This window comes from Hemiscyllium ocellatum, chromosome 6 (genome assembly GCF_020745735.1).
Source record: "Hemiscyllium ocellatum isolate sHemOce1 chromosome 6, sHemOce1.pat.X.cur, whole genome shotgun sequence".
Classification (NCBI taxonomy): domain Eukaryota; kingdom Metazoa; phylum Chordata; class Chondrichthyes; order Orectolobiformes; family Hemiscylliidae; genus Hemiscyllium; species Hemiscyllium ocellatum.
In genome coordinates, this window is record NC_083406.1 from 102,872,022 (window position 1) to 102,884,093 (window position 12,072).

Genomic DNA, 12,072 nt, shown 5'->3' on the forward strand with positions numbered 1-12,072 from the left:
CCCATAATGCTTCCAATTTCAAATAATCTCCCTTCCCATTCCCCCTCAGTAAAGTGTTATTGATTGTATGGGAAGATTTCTGAAAATAGAATTGGGATACCAGCATTTATCCTTACAGTTGGATACATTGGTTGTAATTTTCCAAAACCTTTGGATTTTGCAGTAATACTGAAGGATTGGAAAACTACCAATGTGACACCCTGATTCAAAAAGGGCAGCAAAAAATAGGTCAAATATCTATTGCTGCAAAATTGTTGGAATCAATTATTCAGTACTAGCAGCATAGTTGGAAAACCATAATCTAATCAAGCCAAATCAGCATAGCTTCATGAAAGGTAAATCATGTCTGACTAATTTATTAGAGCTTTTTGAGAATACTTCATCCAGAGTGACAGAAAGGAACCAGTAGATGTGTTGTATTTGTACTTCCAGAAAGCACTTGCCAAAGCACGTCACAGAAGGTTAAGTCAAAAAATATGAACCCATGATGTTAGAGGTAATAAATTAATGTGGATAGAGAATTGGTGATGGGGTAATAAAAAGCAAATGAGAATAAGGGGTTCTTTTACAGCTTAGCAACCTGTAACCAGTGGGGTTCCAAAAGGATCAGAATTGGAACCATGACTGTTTATTAATTATTAATTACTTGGAGAAAGGAAGCAAGTGTACTGTGGCCAAACTTGTAGACAATATAAAAGTAAGTGGAAAAACCAATTAAAAAAAAAATACAAATGGTTTACAGAGAGATACTGATTGGTTAAGTAAGTGGATAAAATGTTTGCAAATGGAGTATACTGGAGAAAATGTGAAGTTGTTCATTTTGGAAGGGAGAACAAAAGAGCAGAGCATTATTTAAGTGGTCAAAAACTGAAGAAAGCTACAACACAAAGGGAATTGGGTGTACCACAAGCAGACAAAATGAAAGCTAGTGCACAGGTGCAACAAATAACCAGGGAGGCTATTGGAACATTGGTCCTTTTTCATGAAGCTGGAATATAAGAATCAGGAAGTCTGACTGCACTTGTGCAAGGTGATGATGAGACCACATCTGGAGTACTGTGGATAGTTTTAGTTCCCTTACTTACAGAAAGATATTATGTCATTCAAGGCAGTTCAAAGAAGGTTCACTAGGATGATCCTTGGTACAAAGGAATTGTCTTCTGAGCAAAGACTAAACTGTTTGGAACTCTACTCACTGGAGTATAGAAGAATGAGAGGTGATTTCATTGAAACACATGGGATTCTTGAGGGTCTTGACAGGGTAAATGATGAGAGAATGTTTCCTTTCATAAGAGAGTCTAGGATCAGAGGGCATAGTCTCAGAATTAAAGTTGTCAATTTGAGACAAAGATGAGGAAGAATCTCTTCTCTCAGAGGGTTAAGCGCCTTTGGAACTCCTTGCCATATAGAGCTGTGGGTAGCCAAGCAGGAGGCTGGAAGAACACAGCAAGCGAGGCAGCATCAGGAGGCAGAGAAGTCAACATTTCAGATGTAACCCTTCTTCAGGACTTGGGGTGGGGATAAAGGGAGCAACAGATGAAGGGGGGGAGGGCGTGGGAGTATTTTGGTTAGAGAGAGGGTCGGAGTGGTAAGGTAGTGGTAGGTGAATACAGATAGAGGGTACGGCCTGGTTGGTCAATGGGAGGAATAAATCCAGTTGGTAGCTGGAAGGAAGGGTCAGTCAGAAGAAAGGAAGGAACGTGGATGGTGCTTTCATCTGAATAAGGAACAATGCAGCAGATGGCAAACACCCTAGACATGAAGAGGTCACAGCTGAAGGTTTCCTCAGAGTGCACAGGAGGTACAGGAGGAGTGGTGCAGGCTCAATGATCCAAGTGGTCTACTATTTTCCTTGTGTGTGTATACTTGTACAGTGTTATAATCCATTGAAGTGTCCTCCGACAGTAATGACCAAATTTCATGTGTAGTCCTTGCTAACTAGCTCTGTATATGTAATGTTCAGTTTTTCTTCAGCTGCTTCATTTGTTTTGCTATTTCTCAAATGACAAAGAAAGCCTCCAATTGTTTTCTTCAAATTTTAGTAGGGCCTGTACAAATTTAAACATTTCCTTACTGGACTTCAGATTATAAAGCCTTCCTCATTAGAGTCTTCTTTGAAATCTGAAGTCAGTTTTTCAACTGCTTCTTTTTAAGGTGGTATTGCTTATCTGACAACTTTATCCTTTTTTTTCAATCTTCTCTCTCAGCTGAATCACTATTTCCTTCCTTTTAAATTCACTTTCTTGTGTCTTTTGTTCTCTTTGAAATACTTGTTCTGTTTCTTTTTCTTTTTAATAAGACTGAAGTCTATTCACTTCCAGTCCATTTTCAACACACTTCAAAGAGAGACACAGAATGACTTTGAAACTTTAGTTCTGATTGTCTGAGTTTTTCCAGTATTTTCTTTACCCCAATTTCTGGAACACAAGGAAAGAAGCACAGAAGATGCTATTATTTATGGCCAAATATGCCTAAGTTAATTTGCATCTGGTGTCCTGTGCCAGAAATATCAGAGGTCAGTTGAAAGCCACAAAGTAAATTATTCTTTTCAATGGCTGAGTGTGCCATGTGCATCAGACTTTTACAGAATGCCTCAGTTAATGATGAACCATTACATACCCAAGGGAGAGAGCAGCCAGGACATGGTGAAAGTAATTTTCCTCTCAGCAAGGTTAACCACAAAAGATCATTCCTGTATCCATGGAATCCAAACAAACCTTACTAAGGGACATGGACGGTCCTACCACGGGTACAGACATTGTCATTTTGCAGACATAAACGCTCATCCAGTATAAGAAACATTACTCCTTCTGAATTAGAATTAAAATCAATGACATAATTCTGATGTCAAAATTAGTTAAGAAAGAGGAATGACATTTCAGTGTCGTCCAAAGAAAGAAAGTGTCACCCCAAGGTGAGTGAGCATGTTCTATATAATTTATGAGGATTGAATAGGAGAATGGAATGACAACAGGTCTCCAGCAATATCTGAAATTAATACTAGCTGCTGAGTGCTATAACTGAGAAAACTGAAAAACTTGTAATTGATTGAGCAGATAGTTTATAGCATGGCTCTTATTTAACTGTCAAGGTTAGAAGGTTGACTGATTAAATAGCAATATTAATAAAATAAGTTCTATGGACACAGGCAGTTCTTCTACAATCAAATTTATTGCTCAGGTTTAGTTCGCCTGAGAAGGTGGTGTACAATTTTCTACAACGCTTTATTTTACAAGTGAGTGGTTTCCTAGGCCTCTTCATTGGACGTTAAGATCCAAACACAATACAGGATTGGCATTAGTTAAACTGGATCAGACAGAAATAGTAGATCGATACCCCGTCAATGAATATTAGAAAAAAAACCTGTTTTTCTTAAAATCCATAAGGTTTTATGGTAATTTTACTGGTGTCAGCACACAGTGGTTCCATCTGTTTATGCAACTAAGATTGAGAACAGTCAAATTATTTTCTTTATACAAATACGCCAAGCAATGTTTTTAAAATGACATGTGTGGAATTTTAGTTTAATTTTGATGTGACTGGAAGGTTCTTCAGTAAATGGATTATTTTTGTTAATAGAGAATGAAAAATACAGGTCATTGTTGGGAATTTACTGCAGACTCCCTGATAATGGGTTTGTGGAAGAAATATAGACATATAAATACATCAGAGAAATATGTTGTTCAAACAAAGTGGAGATTTTAATATTCATAGATGGAGGCAAAGGACAGTCTAAAATGAATCTTTAGAAGCATATAGTTCACATTAGTATGTTAATATTTAATTCCTGGAGTAAGCTATTTGTAATACATTGGTGATTATTTTTGCATTGTTTTGTTGCAATTTATTTAAAATAAATTATTTATCAAGTGTTTTACATTAGACAATGATTTAGCAAGGACAAAAACAAGAGGCTCTTATGGTGCGGTGGTAGTGTGGACCCACGGACCGAGAAACCTGGGTTCAAATCTCAACTGCTCCAGAGGTATGGAAAAACATCTCTGAACATTTTGCTTAGAAGAATAGATTAAAATAAAAAACACATAAATATCAGCATTTTAAGTGGCGTGCAGATGCAAATAAATCCAACTGAGTGAACATATAAAATACTTAATGAGAACTGCAAAAATTTCCCACTGCAATACATATAGAAAGAAAGAAAATGGTTTATATTGTACCTTATATGATATCTTAAAATACTTTAAAGCTAATGAAGTAGTTCAGAATTCTAGTCACTATTGTTATGTAAAAAACACAGCAGTCAATTTATACACAGCAATGCTCACAAACAGCAATATGATGATCACTAAGTAGTCATTCTTTATAACATCCACTGAGGAATAAATATTGGCCAAGAAATCAGGAATAATATCACTGCTGTTTTGTAAAACTGTTCCATGGAATATTCTACATTTAAATGAGAAAGCAGATAGAGCTTCAGTTTGCCATCTCACCTGAATGCAGCATCTCTTTACGGTGCTGCATTAGAGTGTTAGCCAAGAATTTTGTCTTCGGGTCTCAAGAGTGGGACTTGAACTCAGAGCACTCTGACTCAGAGACACGATTATCACCAACTGAACCTTGACTGCTACAGTAGCACCAAAATGAGGATGAGAATAGTTGGGTAGCTGTTTCTGACTGGTGCAGACTTGAGGGCTAAAGGGCCTTTTTTCTGTGCTGTAGAGCTCTATGACTCTATGATACTGTTTCCTATGGCTACAGTAGTACTGTTTAAATTAGAAGATGAAGGATTACAAAACAGCCTGTGCTGAAACTATTCCTTTAAACTTCCTGACTGAAGCTTAACAATGATATTGTTTGCTTGATGTTCAGAACTGCACAAATGTTGTGGATATGCTTATGTTACGCATAAACATTTACTTAATGGCATATGCCAGGTTATGATCATTGCTATCTCTAGTAATCACTTCTGAATTATCATACTTTAAACATGCAGTGATTTGACCAGAATTACTAGTCCTTCATTTAGACTGCAAGGAACATAGTAACTGCTCGTGGCTGCTATGACAACCAAAATCAATGATGTAAAACCATCTGATCATTCTGGTGGCATTTATGGAGGCAGAATGAAGTACATGTAAATGTGAATTATTTTAATATTAACATCTTATTTTTAGGTTCAGGCTATGGATAGAAATTGATTGCATTTCCTTTATGTGTTATGGAATTATGGAATTCCCTCTTTCAGAAGTATATAACAAACATGCTCAACGAGCTGATTTAATTCCTTATCGGATGCTTGTCATGAAGAACATCAGAGAGAATCTGGCACTACCAGAATAGGTATAGCTCAATTGGCTGCAAAGTAAAGCTGCCTTTAATCTGCCTAGGCAATATAATTTATGAATGCATTTTTTAAAACACAGAAGAATAATTCTTAAGGACAGCAAGAACTAGATTGCCAATTAGTAGAAGTTATAATGTAAGAAAGCAGCACAGGGTAAATCCTTTCATTTTATTTTATATATTACATTCTGTGAGATTTGATGGCAAAGTTAAGATGCTATTGCACAACCCAGAATCTTTAGGTTATCCAAGTAATTGGAAATTCCTTAATAAAGTTAAGGGGGCAGCACGGTGGCTCAGTGGTTAGCACTGCAGCCTCACAGCGCCAGGGACCCGGGTTCAATTCCTACCTCGGGCAACTGTTTGCACATTCTCCCCGTGTCTGCGTGGGTTTCCTCTGGGTGCTCCGGTTTCCTTCCACAGTCCAAAGATGTGCAGGTCAGGTGAATTGGCCATGCTAAATTGCCTGTAGTGATAGGTGCATTAGTCAGGGGTAAAACGTAGGGGAATGGGTCTGGGTGGGTTGCTATTCGGAGGGTCGGTGTGGACTTGTTGAGCCGAAGGGCCTGTTTGCACACTGTAGGGAATCTAATCTAAATTAAAATCAAGAAACTGAAGATCTGAAACAAAAACAAATTGCTGGTGAAATTCAATAGATCTGGTACCATCTGTGGGAAGAAAGCATAGATGTTTTGAGTTAATGTTTTGAGTCCAGTGACTGTTCATCAAAATGACAATTCTCTTTTTTTTCTTAACATATGACTGAGTTCACATACACTTAGCATTGAGACCACTTGATTTAAAAAATGTGAAACCACTTTAAAACATTGACATAGGCATTAAACAGATTACGCTTAAAATTAATTTTAAAATCCTTGCTTAATTAGGAAAATCATTAATGTTATTCTTTAATATATTACACAGAAATGGCCAGCAAATCAGCAGACTCTTTTTATACTTCAAAGATCTAACCCATTTATTATGAATTAGCATAATTTAGTTAAGCCCTTTGAAGCTAACAAATTTGAATACTGTATCTTGTCATGGCTAACAATTAACAAAGTTCAGAACAGATAGCAGTGAAGAATATATACAATCATTCTGCCACTCAGAGATATTTTCTATTGTTGCCACAACTGAAGAGACTATGATTGAAATGTATACGAGCCACAGGCATGAAAGAAGACTCCAGATTTTCATTGTACTGTCTGGTGTAATACTAAACCAGTAAGATTCTAATAGCTAAAGGTACCTTCATTAAATATTGGTCCTATATAACAGAGATAAATAGAAAAAAGTCCCAAGACTGTTTGCAGTCTTCCGCTGTATTCATTGTTTGAATTGATGTTCAGGGTATATATAATCATGTAAATTGATATTTCTGTCTCAACAACAGAAATCGTGTCATTATGAAGAGTCTTACAGAAGAAGGAGAGTCATAAATTTGTTTAACCAATCATTCTAACCGTAAGTATTGAAAAATATTTTAACTAATATCACATAATATCTTACATTTTTGTTTCTACCTTTCACTTAATTGTAAATAATCTGGTGAGTAATTTACCAGATATAATGGGTTTAGCTGAGACATCTAAGTACACTAGGTGGCAGTCAATTCCACACCAACAATTGTGAAGAAATTATACATTCAATTGGAAGTAGCTTTTTATGAAGTTATTATTAATAATACCCTCTATTCAATTTTCTCATTCTCAAATTACCATGATACATCTAGGTTGCTAACTTTTATTATTATTTTAACAGTGCATCACATATTTACCTGTAATTATGAACAGGGATTATATCAATGAATGCTTGGAGAAGCATGTAAATCGAGAACAACACATTTTCAAGAAGAAGGTCGAACACAACTAGTTCTACATTTTTTCAACAAGTTCCCAATACATAGACAACGACGCAGACAATTTTTATGGTCTTGAAGAAATTGTGCAACAGACTATCTCAAATAAGAAATTTGTCACAAAGTTAGGGTCACAGATGTACAGCACGGAAACAGACCTTTCGATCCAACTTGTCCATGCCGACCAGATATCCCAACCCAATCTAGTCCCACCTGTCAGCACCCGGCCAATATCCCTCCAAACCCTTCCTATTCAGATACCCATCCAGATGAAAAATAGGAACAGCAGTAGCCATTCGATCCTTAAAGCCTGCTCCGTCGTTCATTATTTTAATTTAATTAGTTTAATTTGGCATCATGTTTGGCACAACATTCAACTTAGAGGGTGTCTGCTTTCTGCCCACATCCTTTGACCCTTTTATGCTTGAGTGATAAATCCAACTCCTTCTTGAAATCACACAATGTTTTGGCTTGACTGCTTCTGTGGTAGCAAGTTCCACAGGTTCACCACTCTCTTGGGAAGAATGTTCTCCCTACTTTGGTCCTAAATGATTTATCCCGTTTCCTGGACTGTAACCTCTTGGTCTGGACTCCCCCATAATACTCACTCAGCTTGTCCAAAACACACTGAAGCATCTTTGCATCCTCCTCACACCTCAACTTTCCACCAGCTTTGTGACATCTACAAATTTGGAAATCTTACATCAGGAACATAGTTCCTGCATCTACCCTGTCTAATCTTATTAGAATTTTATTGTTTTTTATAAGAACTCTCCTCATTAATCTGAACTGCAGTGAATATAATCCTAAACAATTCAATCTCTCTTCATACCTAAGTCCTGCCATCACAGGAATCAGACTGGTAAATTTTCGCTGCAAGAACATCCTTCCTCAAATAAGTGGACCAAACCTACACTCAGTAATTCAGAAGGATAATTACATCCCTACTCCTGTATTTGAAACCTATTGCTGTGAAGGATGACATACAATTTGCATATTTTATCACTTGCTGCACCTGTATGATTGCTTTCAGCCGCTGGTGAACAAGGACATCCAGGTCTCATTGCACATTCTCTTCTCTCAATTTAAAGCCATTCAGATAATAATCTGCCCTCCTGTTTTTGCTACCAAAGTAGATAACCTCACACATTATACTATATCTGCCATCTGTCATTGGAGTTTAGATGATTAAGGGGAGACTTAATAGAGACGTACAAGATAATACATGGCTTGGAAAGGGTGGACGCTAGGAAATTGTTTCCATTAGGCGAGGAGACTAGGACCCGTGGACACAGCCTTCGGATTAGAGGGGGTCAATTCAGAACAGAAATGCGGAGACATTTCTTCAGCCAGAGGGTGGTGGGCCTGTGGAATTCATTGCCACGGAGTGCAGTGGAGGCCGGGACGCTAAATGTCTTCAAGACAGAGATTGATAGATTCTTGTTGTCTCAAGGAATTAAGGGCTACGGGGAGAACGCTGGTAAGTGGAGTTGAAATGCCCATCAGCCATGATTGAATGGCGGAGTGGACTCGATGGGTCGAATGGACTTACTTCCACTCCTATGTCTTATAGTCTTATGGTCTTATTTATTTGCTCACTCATTTATCTTGTCCAAATCATTCTTGTCTGCCAACCAGTTTTCTATCCATCTTCATACACTACACTCAATCCTATACATTTTAAGTTTACACACAAATCTCTTATTTGGGACATTGTTGAAAGTCTTCTGAAATTCCAAATAAACTACATTTCACCTCATCAACTCCACTAGTTACATCTCAATGAATTCCAGTAGATTTGTCAAGAATTTCCTAAGTATAAATCTATGCCAACTCTGTCCGATCTTAGCATTGTTTTCCAAGAATTTTGCTATTAAACATTTCATAATGAATTCTTGCATTTTCTCCACTGCCAATGCCAGGCTGTATATTCTACAATTCCCAGATTTCTCTCTATCGCCCCTGTTAAATAGAGAGGTTACAATAGTTACCTTCCAATCTGTGGGAATTATTCCAAACTACAGAATATTGGAAGATGACCAATAACGCATCCATTACTTCTAGGGCCACTCCCCTAAGTACTCTGGAATATAGATTATGAGGCCTTGGGGATTTATCAGCCTTTAAGTTTCACAACTTCATTTTCCTATTAATATTAATTTCCTTCAGTGCTTTTGTATTCTCCCATTTCTGGTATGTTATTGGTGTCCTCATTTGTGAACACAGACCATAGCAAGCATTTAGCTGGTCAGTCTTTGCTTTGTTCCCTAAACTGCCTCAGACTGTAAGGGACCTACCTTTGTCTTCACCCATCTTTTCCCCTATGCATACCTAAAGAAACATTTACAACCTTTTTTATGTCCTCTCAAGTTACATTCATATTTTATTTTCCCTTTGATGATCAATCCTTTTGTCCTCCTTTGCGGAATTCTAAACTGCTTCCGCTCCTCAGGTATGTTATTTCTTCTGGGCCAATTTATATGCCACTTCCTTGGATCTGATTTCCATTGTAAGCTTTGTTTGGCCATCTTTCCCATTTCACTTTTGCACCAGACAGGAATGAACAATTGTCGCAGTCCACCTACGCAATCTTTGAATGTTTCCCATTGACTTTCCACCATCACCCCTTTCAATAATGTCCCCCAATCTCATAGCCAACTTGTACCTCCTACTAATGTAATTTCCTCTATTTAGGTTCAGGTCCTATTCACAAAATCAACTACATCGCTCTCTATCTTGATAAGCAATTCTACTAAATTATGGTTATTCATCCTGTTAGGGACCAGACCAAACCCTCTCAAAATGTTGAGAAGATAATCTAGACCTAACTTTCTCTTATTTTAAAGGTAAATGTAAGGTGTTATGTTCCAGATGCAATTTGATTCATCAAACTACTGGATTTAAAGCACCTTTTGTTCATCCACGTTTCTTAAAATACAGCAAAAGAATGAAGGAATTGGAATAACAACTGTATTGGAAAAACATTACAGAGTATAAAATACAGTAACTATTACTAATTAATTACTCCAAAATAGTAACATCCCATAAACACACTCTTGGCAAAAGGCAAATTCAGATAACAGATTGTCTCACATGCAACCACAGTAGTAGGAAAAGATGCCCCTAGTTTTGGCTGTAACTGAGAGAGAGAAAAATAGCTTCCAATTCTTTAAGACCCCAACAGCAACTGATGAAAACTGAAACTAAAAATCCTAGTTCTGTGGGAGCTTGACCACATACTCATTCAGGCCGCTATCATTGTTCCTACTTTAAGAAAAACCCTGTTGGCTCCGGTAGACCGTTCATCACCTCTACCTTAACTCCCTTCTATAAAATAAACCAGGATAAAATAAAGCCATAGTATCAGCACAATCCCCGAGGGACCTTGCACAAGTAGAAAATCAATTATTCCTTTCTCATTACACAGCACCCAATCCAAGATGGCCTGTTCCCAGGTCCTCAACATATGATCCTGAAAACCATTCCTTATATATTCCAGGAATTCCCCAGTATGTTATTGCTATGGTATTTGCTCAATCAGTATTCAGATTAAAGTCAGCTATAATTAGAGACGTTCATTTATTGCATGTATCTCCAATTTCCCAGTTTAATGATATTCCCAACATCATTCCTACAGTTTGTGCATCTATCTATAACCATCCCTGACTCTTTTTGGCTCCATTGTGTTTCTCAGCTTCTCCCATTCAGATTTCACATTGTCTGAGCTATTATTAGGAGCATACAAGATTAATAGAAAAATGTAGGAAACTACAAGTGTGGGCAGATGGGGATAGGATAGATAATGCAATTAAATGTTGATATCGACATTTTAAAAGTTCCAAAATTGGAAGATATAGTTAATGAAGGAAGAGCTAACATTTTTCACTTCATAATTAAAATCCTTCAAATTCTTTAGGGGTTCTCAGATTGTCCACTTGAATGGATTTCAGCATAGGTCTGGCTCTTTAGGGCCTGACTGCATTTGGAATCTCTGGGTCTAACTGGCAGTAAATAGAAGGGGTAAGTTAGGAATGTTGTGCCCCAACACATTTACATGATACTTTGGGTTGACATGTATCCCCCCTGGGGTGGTCCTGAGAATACAGAAGGGAGAGAAACATTTATCAGATCCCTTTCAGTTCACTAATCTGCATAGAGAATGGATATTACTCTGAGAAAAATCCCAGGAAAATTTGCTTCTAAATAGTCTAAAAATGGAATTAAATAAATGTGACAAAAGAGAAATATACACTTACAAAGTCACTGTACTGACACCTTTAGGAAGGAAGTACTTTTGTTTGCATACTATTCAGATCTTACCTCCAAAATAGTGTTTTCCTAGGCATACTGAACAACAAAGCATGGACACGAAGATAAACATGCTACAAACATGTTCTGAATCATTAATGTGGATCAGCAGGAATTTATTGCTTTATCTGTATTGCTGGTGTGTCTACAGAATAAATCCTTTTTCACTGGTGCATTTGAGCAGAAATGCACTTTAGAAAGGATATTTAACTTAGAAAAAATGCAATATGGATTTCTTCATTTGATAGCAGTAATGGGAAACTTTACTGGAGCAGTAAAATGCAACATTTAATAGAAATCATCAAGACTATGAAAGGGTTTTAGAGTGTAAAAAAGGTCATATTATTGGCTAATAATTAGGAAAAGGGAGGAATAAATTCTTGATTAATGATAAAAATATTTAAAATACTAAGAAGACATTAGAATTTTTTTCCAGCAGAGAGCTATTAGGAAATTGAATGTAGTGCTTAGAAATGTTCTATTTCTGCTCCTATGTTTTAATGTCTTATGATGTGTAGCAGTGGAGGAATGACAGTACTGGCACAGTGGAGATATTGTGTTTCCAGTTCAATAAGAGACTTCTGGTCAAATGAACA